Source organism: Poecilia formosa, unplaced genomic scaffold, assembly GCF_000485575.1.
Source record: "Poecilia formosa unplaced genomic scaffold, Poecilia_formosa-5.1.2 Scaffold5, whole genome shotgun sequence".
Classification (NCBI taxonomy): domain Eukaryota; kingdom Metazoa; phylum Chordata; class Actinopteri; order Cyprinodontiformes; family Poeciliidae; genus Poecilia; species Poecilia formosa.
This window is the reverse complement of record NW_006799944.1, coordinates 421,325-431,249: the sequence shown is the minus strand read 5'-3', so window position 1 is coordinate 431,249 and position 9,925 is coordinate 421,325. Positions and strand designations below refer to the sequence as shown.

The window sequence follows — 9,925 nt, the reverse complement described above, 5'->3', positions numbered from 1 at the left end:
AACAACGCTGATGCTGCTTTATAGATACTGCTCTTGCACCCTCAGTGCCAGCAGAATGACACTGACAATTTTTATGTGGCCCGGCAGCCAACTTGCAGCCGAAATAAATCTAACAATGGGATATTTATTGTATTGGCTCCCACGCTCCACTCCAAAAGAAGTTGGAAACCAGAAAAAAAAATTAAAGCAGAATATCTGAGTAAAAACGTTGTAAACCACCAGGCTTGTTAAGGTCGTGACAGCTCACCTGGCGTGTGCCAGAGGCTCCAAATCCATTCAATAAGATGGAGGAACAATCCCAGTTGTTTGTCTTTCACGGAGAATCCATTAAAAAGTTCCCTCTCCATTGGTTTATTGTGCATTCTTCTTGTACCCAATAAATCACGCCTCTGTCTTGGGTGTCTGCCTACTGTGCTCTCCTATTTGTACTGCGCTGCTCAGACAACATCCGTGGCACAGAATTATCTTGTTGCACAGGATGATGATGGTAAACATCAATCAAAGAAAACTGTGCAAAAATCAGTACATTCGTTAAAACATTTTGCACAGCGAGGATGACCAAAGAGTTAAATCTCAGAAGGAATAAAAATAAGCAATGGAAATTATTTTTTTTGTTTGTGGATTCTTACGCTGACAAATGACAAATAAATGAACCTGAAAATAATAAAGTATAAGGATAAAGTAAAACCATAGTTAAAACATTGTCAGACTTGATTATTGAATAAAGCAAGACCAAATCATAACTTTTAAGTGCAGATGCATTGTTGGAAATGTAAACAAACATGAAAATGATTAAGCAGTGATCATAAATCTATTTATCACGACATCATGACATTTAATCACAGTTACCAAAATGTAACTGGATCCATACATTTCAGGAAAGAGGAAAAAAACAGTTAGACTCGTTCCAGTAGTTGATGAACAGAAACTGATCTTCCTACAGTAGTAGCACATTGGTTTGTGTTTCATGATTTGCTCTGAAGTCTGTCTTTCCTTATTTCAACCATCAGCAGGCATAAGCACAACTACATTAAAGAAATTTTTCAAATCTACAAAGTTTCAAGGCTACTCAGCCTTGAAACTATATATATATATATATATATATATATATATATATATATATTTCAAGTTTCAAGGCTGAGTAGCCTTGAAACTCTGTAGATATATATATATATATTGTTATTGTTTATCAGTTTGCAAGCTTGTTTATGCTGGCAGCCTGCGCCAGTTGGAAATGTGTGGATGATATTGAGCAGCATCTCAACATTTTTATGTAAAATATTCTTAGCTGAATTCCAAAATAATTTTTAAAAAGTTCTTAATCCATAAATAGTTAAATCCTCACTATAAATTTAATTTTGCTCATCTCGTTTGTCTTTTGTTTAAAAATAAACAATCCTTTTAAAATAGAAAACTTTATTTATTTATTTTTTACAATAAGAATCTGACTGATGGATAAAAAGTATTTGTGCAAATATTTTTTACGTTCCAAGTTTTGTTATCCTGGAAACAAAGTTTCTTGAGCTCAATTTAACTTTCAGAACAGACATGAGGCAAAAGCTAAAACGAGAACCATACCCCAGCTTCGTTGCAGCATTCAAATGAGGGCACTGAATTTGAATGAGTAAGTATCCAATTTCAGAATCACCAGACATCGACCCTCTCACTGCCTACAGAGGCATCAATTTGCTGCCTCACATACTTTGTACCCGCAGGGCAGAGATTAAACGTGAAATTATTGGACATCTGTCATATTTTTAAAAAAAAAGAAGTTGAAATGTCCCTGGGTCTTTTGAGACTATGGAGGAATTAAATTACAAGAACTTGACAAAGTGAGAGCAGGTGAGGCACCCATTGACTGCGTAGATGCTCCTGGATCAAAAGTATGAAAATCAGATGCTTTACATGGAATTCTAGCGTTTAGTCTCAGGATCTGCTTCTCCTTTAGAAAAACTTTGTACAACTTCAGTGTCGTGCATATCTACATCTCTATCCATTTTCTGTTTTCTTTCTCTTATTGATCCTGTCCTAACTCACTTGGTGACAGTGATGAAAAAAAAAAGGCTATTGATTTTGAGCTTGCAGTTTGTTTCTTTGTTTTGTTTGACACTTCTTATTGGCTGAATCTCTATACTATATGAATCTGTTTTTGCAGGCAAGCACCTTTTTTATCGATGTAATTTAGAAGTGCTTTTCAAATGCAATTAGAACTTCATGAGCTTTCCTCTTCCATTCTCTTCCTTTAGCTTTATCCTGACCATGGTAGGGGAGTTTAGATCCCGCTTTACATACTCCGACATAGAGGACCCTCATTGAAGATCTGCAGTCTGATTAATTACTTCTTTAACTAGCTCTGCGTCAGGGGCCACCAGAATGTCGACTTAGGACAGGCTTGATTTAAGCTCTAGCAGCATTTTACCCACATTGCCAAGAGGAAGGTCAGCACAATGGAGTCCACAGAGAGCAGGAGCAGAAGGGCACGGGACTTACATGTAACACTACATGATAGATGCAGAGGAGGATTCAACAATCCTATAAGGAGGAAAAAGATCAGCCTCAAAGCTACACATAAATAAAAATATATTATTTACAGAGGCATAAATGTAAAGTTATCAACGTTTAATTTTTTTTTTTTATTTAAAGGTAATTTGTCAGTAAGAAGTTTACATGAGCTCATCGTTGGTTGTTTGATGCAACATATACAACTGCAATACATTTTTCAAACAAAAACTAGGGTGATTAAATTTAATTTCAATGCAGATCATTTGTAATCTACTCGGGGTCAAATACGCCACCCTCTCCCCTCACACACACGCAAACAGCCATACATTTTTGGATAGATGTTCCTTATTAAATTACAGAAAAAAAATCACCAGTTTCTAGAAGGTTTATAGAAGGTTCTGGTATAACTTTGGAAAGAGACTTGTCCACATTTATTTTTAGAACTGATGGAGAACTGGTGGAAGTTTTCCTGCCACAGATTTGGATTTTTGGGACATAGTTTACACATTTCCAATGGGTTTGATCTCAGGGCCATTCTGTAAGCTTTTTGTCTTCTTAACCTATTCAAAGATCAGTTTTGTTAATATACCTGATTGTGTCACATTGTGAAATAAAATTGGTAAAAAAAAATCTTTTAAGAACAATCCAAGAAACAAAAAGTATCAAATTTGTCACAACCTGAAAGATGCTGGAAAAACAAGTGCCACAGTGTCAAGTGGAGTATTTCAAATTTAAAACTGTAAAACATGGTGCTGGCAGCATCATGCTGTGAAAGCTTTTTTGCTTTCAGTGGTACTGGTGCATTGCAAACATCGAGTCAAAGCAGTCCAACAATGGCCCCAATCCCACTGAATGTTATTTGACTTTGCTGGATACTTGCTAGGAAAGCAACTAAATGAACCCAATCTGCTAAAAAGGGTGTTAAAATATCCATTGATGATGACAAAAAGCATGCAGTTTCTCTGCAACTTGCTAAGAACATTTATCCTAACTTTAGTGGGATTGCAGTAATATTTTGACGCTTTGTGAATTAGATAAAACTTTACTGCTTCTATCTTAAACTTGTCCTCTTTAAGCAAAGTCATAAGTCAGTATTTCTAATCCATTTCCTTTCTTTAGCTCTGAGCAAGGTGCAGAAATGGTTCTCAGAGGATTGAATAGGGCTTTTTTGTGCAAATCGCCACGATAAGGGATGATTTATTTAGATGCATGCTAAAGCCACAATTTAAAAATAGCCTATAACCAGATAAGATAGCACAGTTTACACCTGCTAAAGGGACGCAGTGCACCAATAATTTATCATTTTTCTGACACGCAAAGACGAACAGAACAATAGGCGAGAATACATTGTTTGCTTCTCTGCAGTTTCTTTTGGCTTTATAAAATTTAGAAGTATTCATGTGCAGGTTTTGAATTGAAGCAATAGCTTACCCAATTAATCCTCCTCTCCAAAGCTGCGATGGCACGTAATAATTTTGTTCAAGCATCTTATAGTGAATTGAAAAGACAAAACAATGAATCACCTGCTCCGTCTCTCCCTGGGACCCACTACATTATTTCCTCCTTAAGCGTTACCATTGCTCTCCTCTCTATGTTTGACATCAGGCACAGTTATTTCTTGAGAACAAGCATTTCTCAGGTTGTAATAGCGTTTCTCTCAGATGTACCAATTTACTGCATAATACATCCCCAGTCAATCTTAAAAAAAAAAAAAAAAAAAAAAACAGAGTAGCTAATCCTGTCCCAATTAGACAATGACTGAACAACATGGATCAGTGAGGTTTTATCATTGTTTGATAACTATTTTTAATCCAGTCTTTCAGATAGCTTTGAACATTTTCCCATGAAGACAAAAGTCATACAGAGAAAAATAACAATAAACAAATCAGGATAAAACTGCAAGTCCTGCTTCATTTTTGAGTTTTTGTCATGCAAGAAGAAAATGAACTTTCTTTTCTAAGCTGCCTACATTTGAAGTCACTTTTTGTTGCCCTACTGAATGCTGACAGGTTTAATCCTGATCTAATCTGAACAATTCCTGTAGTTACAGGAAGGATATTTTCAATTAATTCATTTTTCTTAAATAATGCTGAATGTTTATTATGTTTATTCTATATTTACAGGACACTTAGGGTGCTTCTCATCTTATCAATAGATGCAAATAAAACCATTTCTACATGGGCAGCTAAATCATTTGCAATAACAATAGTCACCATAAATTATGGTTAAATTAATTGACAACATGGTTTTCGCAAGCAACCTAATAGATACGTATATATAATAAGTTTCTTTTTTATTTGTACGAAACAATTATTAACAAAAGTGCTAATTTGATCAGAGCAAAGATACTTAGTTGCATGAATAGCACTTAGGTCATGGGAATCGACATATTTTAACAGCCCAATGTAATTTAGATCTTATCAAGTCTCAAGTTTCTGCTTTCTCCACATTGCCATTCTTTTCTGTCTGTGGGTTCTGCCACTGCCAGCTGGTTCTTAGACAGACAGAGACACTTTGTGTAAAGGTGGCCATGGATTCTGTGTGCAATTAAACACCACTCTCCCTACTTATGTCTTTATGAAAACTAATCCCACTGGAGACGGTTTAAGGTTTGCATAAATGAAATAGTGGTGGGAGTCATCAAAATTAGATTTTGGCCCCAGTTCCATAGAGCTGCTTTTCAGAAACTGGCACTTTTTGAAACCAGATCTCAGGGTGGAACTTTTCATGAACAACATTTACTGTGAAATTTGATGTGGCATTATAACAGAAACCTAAAGTTTTCAGTAATATTATTATATAGTTTATTTGTCATCCCCCCTTTTCACTCAAATAAGAACAATTACAATGTTTATTACTTCAAAAGGAAGTTTAAAGCATAAAAGTATACTCTCATATTTATGTAAAAACATAACACAGTTTGAGAAACTATGGAGAACTACTCTACTTTCAAGCCATAGAGCGACAAAGAATAATGTCAGTGCATAACGCACAGCAAGTACAATCTTAATAGTAAAGTGTAAATGTGTCCGCTACATCAACAATTACTAGACAACATAGTTGTTTTTTAGTAACTCAAATTCTAATGTGGGACACCAAAGTTTTGGGGGTTGTTGGAACAAGTTAAAGTTAAATTTTTTGTGTTTTTAGTAGCATCTAGTGGTTGATTTCAGTATTACTAGTCTGTTAGCTGTCTTACCCTTTAGTTTCATGGAAGAAGAGAGTAGAAACAGGAAGTGCCTAATATGCTCTGCTGAGCGAAGGTATTGTGTAGTAGAGCAGCATTACTATCCAAGCCAGTAAGTTTTATATTATTCATTAGCATAAAATATTTGCTTGTTTAGTGGGTTTTCGACAAATACAAATCATTTTCTTAAAAGGCCATGAGGTGTAACTACCAGTTTTTCTTTTGGTGCCTGCTTACTGTGCACATATGGTGAAAGCTGATTTGAGATTTTTCTTGTGTGTGTTTCATAATTGTAATTGTATTTTAGCATGTCTGTTTTTAGTTTCACACTTCTTCTGATTAAATCTGCCAAATACAACAGCTATTTGCTTGTTGGAGATATATGGGATGGAGAAGAGTTTAGCTAGCTGTGAATACTCAGTGTAGGCACTCTGTGAGGATATTGAGGAATCACTGTACAGGGGGTAGGGAAAAAACATGCAAAATCTGGTACACTTCCAAGAATCTTGTCATACTGATTCGATTTGTTTTAATACATTGATGTCATTCACCATGTAATAATTTAAAGACCTAGAATGTAATTCTCTAAATGTCCACCGATAGGCCAGTGTGGTTCTATCACAGATCTGCGTGGACCAGCTCTTCCTATTGTGTCTAGGGTAAAATATACAGAACTGGGTTCGCAAAAATCCAGTTAAACAAGATTTAACTATAAGCACAGTAACTAAATATTGAATCAGGGACCAACTTTCTCTGCCTGCTGCGACATATGTAGAAATATTTTTTTCAGAGCTCACAGTGTGCTCAACAGAGGAGTGTTCCGGAACTGGAGATTACAATAATCAACGGAAAAGGTGTTTGGTGTTGGCGACACTTCCAAATAATGAAGTAATATTAACAGTTTGGCTCGGCACTTCTCTTCACAGTGGGGAATGGTTGTTTGCAATTCAGGCAATTTCTGGTAAACTTCATAGCGTTAGTGATTGGGTAACATTTAAAACTTCACAGGTTCCAAGGATTGAGGAACATTAATTGTTTTTCAGTAGCCAAGGGTTCAGACCCTCTGTGTGAAGAAAAACATAGAACAAGAGGCTGGGTTTTACCTTGCTAGTGATTCCCACGATGTTTTGAAAAATAAAAATGTGTGTATTGATGTGGCTATAGTGGAGATTTTTGGAAGGTTTGACTCCAGCTACATCTTCTTTGGACAAAAGTAAAACAAACCAAATAAATCTATAATGGGGTAAATACTTTTTTTCACAAGATTGTGTCAAATCTTTAGTGTTGCACTTTTATTCTTTGTCTTTTGTACAATTAATTCCTTTTCAATTCCAATTTGTAGATAAAGATTCATGTTAATGCAAAAGTAATTCATCTCAACTATCCTATTTATTGCAAACACGTCCTATTTTAAGACACATTCTCCCTCTTGGGAGTTAGTTGTTAATTAGCAACAGAGATGCTGAGTGTATTATTAAGTGACAACTTGCTGGGAAGGTGCAGAGTAAAACAGACTCTACCTCACCTTCCCATCCCAAGAGCAGGTGAAAATAAGAAACTTTCAAAATGGTGTGTCAGAAATGCTTTAATGCATATATTATAATCACTTTAGAAAGATACACAATAGCTTTGACAGCCTCACAGTATCATGCATAGCTCCATTAGAAGTCATTATTTCTGATCAAGGTTTCATTTGATGTTGCCCTGATGCAAATATATATTACACCTCAGGATGGATATCTTTAGATTCTGTAACACTGCAAAGTACCATTATTTTCTCAGCAATTCTAGCTAACAGCTAATTAGTTGTGACTTCCCTGTTCTTTTACATGGAAATCTACTCGAAGTAACAATGAAAGTGACAATTACTGTCAAGCACTGAAACAAAAAAAGATAAGAGGGCCAGAAATAGAAGGATATATATGCCTCTGGCTCAGTTCAGCTGGAAATCTACACAGGGTCTCATTCATCTCATTTCTTTGGGGTGACCCTGGAACAATTTGTCAAGCAATTTTTCCATGTCACAGCCTCCAAGAGCTATAATTTGCCTCGACTGTGGCGATACTCTTGCATGTCCATGTGTTGAGATTTGCTGTAAAGCCAGGTCAGAACTGCAATGCTTGTTCACGCTGCGTCCTGGATATTGGACCTCGAGGAGAAATTGTCTGGTAAATTCAAATCAAACCTGCAGAAACAGACCAGCGGGGCTCATTCACAGTCCATGAACAGCTGTGACAACCACTCACTGCTGATGTGTTCAGGAATATTTCTGAACACGGATGAGCCCATCTGCATGTGGATAACTATAAAATCACTGAACCTCGAGAATGAACCTTAGTGTCTAGTGTATTATATGGTTAAAATATTGTATGCATTCAATTTAAGTAGCTATAATACCAGATTGTGAAACAATACAGTCTTAATACTGAAAACAATGCTTATGCACTGATGCCTAGATATTTAATAGTTATTAGATATTGTACAATTGTGATATAAAATATGTATTAATAGATTTATTGCACATACTTGAAACTTACTCTGTGTAAGAAATAATAGTTACTTGTTTCATGTTTTGAAATTGTTGAATAAAATCAATGAACCTTTCAATGATGCATTTATATGAAAAAAAAACCCCCAAAAACTAACACGTTAAACAGCTCCAACAACATGATTTTCTTTCTGTCCACTAATGTAAAGTTTCCCAAATTAAAACAAATCTTAGAAATATTTTCTGAAACAAATGCAATGCTTACATAACTATTAGGCTGTCCAATGCCACAAAGTTATTTTAAAGAGAGCCATAATGGTAAACATAATACCAGCAAGAAGTTATTTCAGAGAACCTGTGAATCGTTTGTAATGTCATTTGTTATTTTTTTTCCTTCTAAATCCAAATGTGCCACATTATTTTTAGTTCAACTGATTTGAAATTGTGCATTGATAACTTATGAATTTGGGTTTTTAAACCATGAAGCAGAGTGAATAACAATTCTCTGCAATTGGTAAAAGGTTCCACTGATCAACCCTTCCGAAGGAAAATAATGTCATTAAAGTTGAACTTTTGGTTCTCAGAAATCTTGTAAACCAGACGAAAACTAAAATGAATGTTCAAGCATGGTGTGAAAATGTCCTTTGATTGCTCTCAGTTCAGAAGAGTTTGCTTATTTCAAACTGAAGTAAGCCGTCTTTGTAGATTATGGCTCTCCAGTTTCTGCTACACTTTGTCTTTGGAACAAAACAGCAGGCTTTATCTTTGAACCGCTGCTGAAGATGCAGTCCCCTGAAGTGTTTCTGTAATGCAGCACTTTGCTTCTCCAGCAACTTCTTCACCACAATAAAATGTTCCCTTTGTATTCTTTACAATAAAGATATACTGCTGTGACATTCATTAAGTCCTGACACTGAGTTTGACTATCATTCCTTAGTTGCTACAGAAGAAAAGGTTGATTGTTCCATTGCATGTAGTGCGGTGCACTGTGGGCTTTATGGTAAAAAGATGTTAAAATGGCTGATATAATAACAGCAGTCAAAATGACAGATGCTTATTATATTTCAGTTCACACTGTTATTATCCGTGTATTGTTGCACGCAAATAATGGATATGAGATACTAAGTAAAAGTATGAAGTCTAATCAACTAAAGACTGATCTCTAAATGGTAAATGATACAAATTTCACCCTCTCTTTCCTCTCTAAGTCACTTCACGGATTTATGGGCTTTGGCTTATCAGTTGACTGGAGCACCCGGAGCATCACAATTATAGCACATGGGAGAAGTGATAGCTGGTTAATTAGGATGCATACCACATGGTGCAAATGCTCTCAGGATTACTACTTCCTGCTTGGCCGTATGTCCCACATAACCCGTCCTTCTAATTAAAAGAACATGGTTTCCTTGTATGTAAATTTGTATGTGCAAACTCTTTTCAAGGATCGGTAGCCTGTCAAAGTGCTTTCCCTGCATTTTTCTCTGGTTTGGAAAATGGCTGTTTGGGCTTCTCACCGTTTATACATGAGCAAATGTAGCGCCACGACAAGTAGGTGGAGCTTGCACGCTTGTTTCTAGAGCAGTATCTGCTGGTGCATATGCTTCATGCCCCCTGCTCAGATCAAGGAGCCAACGTTAAGTAGGCTGACTTCTACCATATGGTTGTTTCACTGCAAGGATCAAAATGTTCTCTTATATTAAGACCTGCTAATTGGCATGGCTTCCAGTCAGTGCAAAAAATCAGGAAAT

General features: G+C 36.0%; 1 long non-coding RNA gene across 1 annotated transcript in view; it reads left to right on the top strand.

Moving 5' to 3' along the window:
- The first annotated feature begins 5,470 nt into the window (after positions 1 to 5,470).
- The window catches only part of LOC107837873 (uncharacterized), a 17,964-nt gene continuing 13,509 nt past the window's right edge, over positions 5,471 to 9,925 (top strand). The window contains exons 1-2 of the long non-coding RNA XR_001663926.1: positions 5,471 to 5,482; positions 8,803 to 8,806. This is a non-coding gene — a long non-coding RNA (uncharacterized LOC107837873). The remainder of the gene's footprint in view (positions 5,483 to 8,802; positions 8,807 to 9,925) is intronic.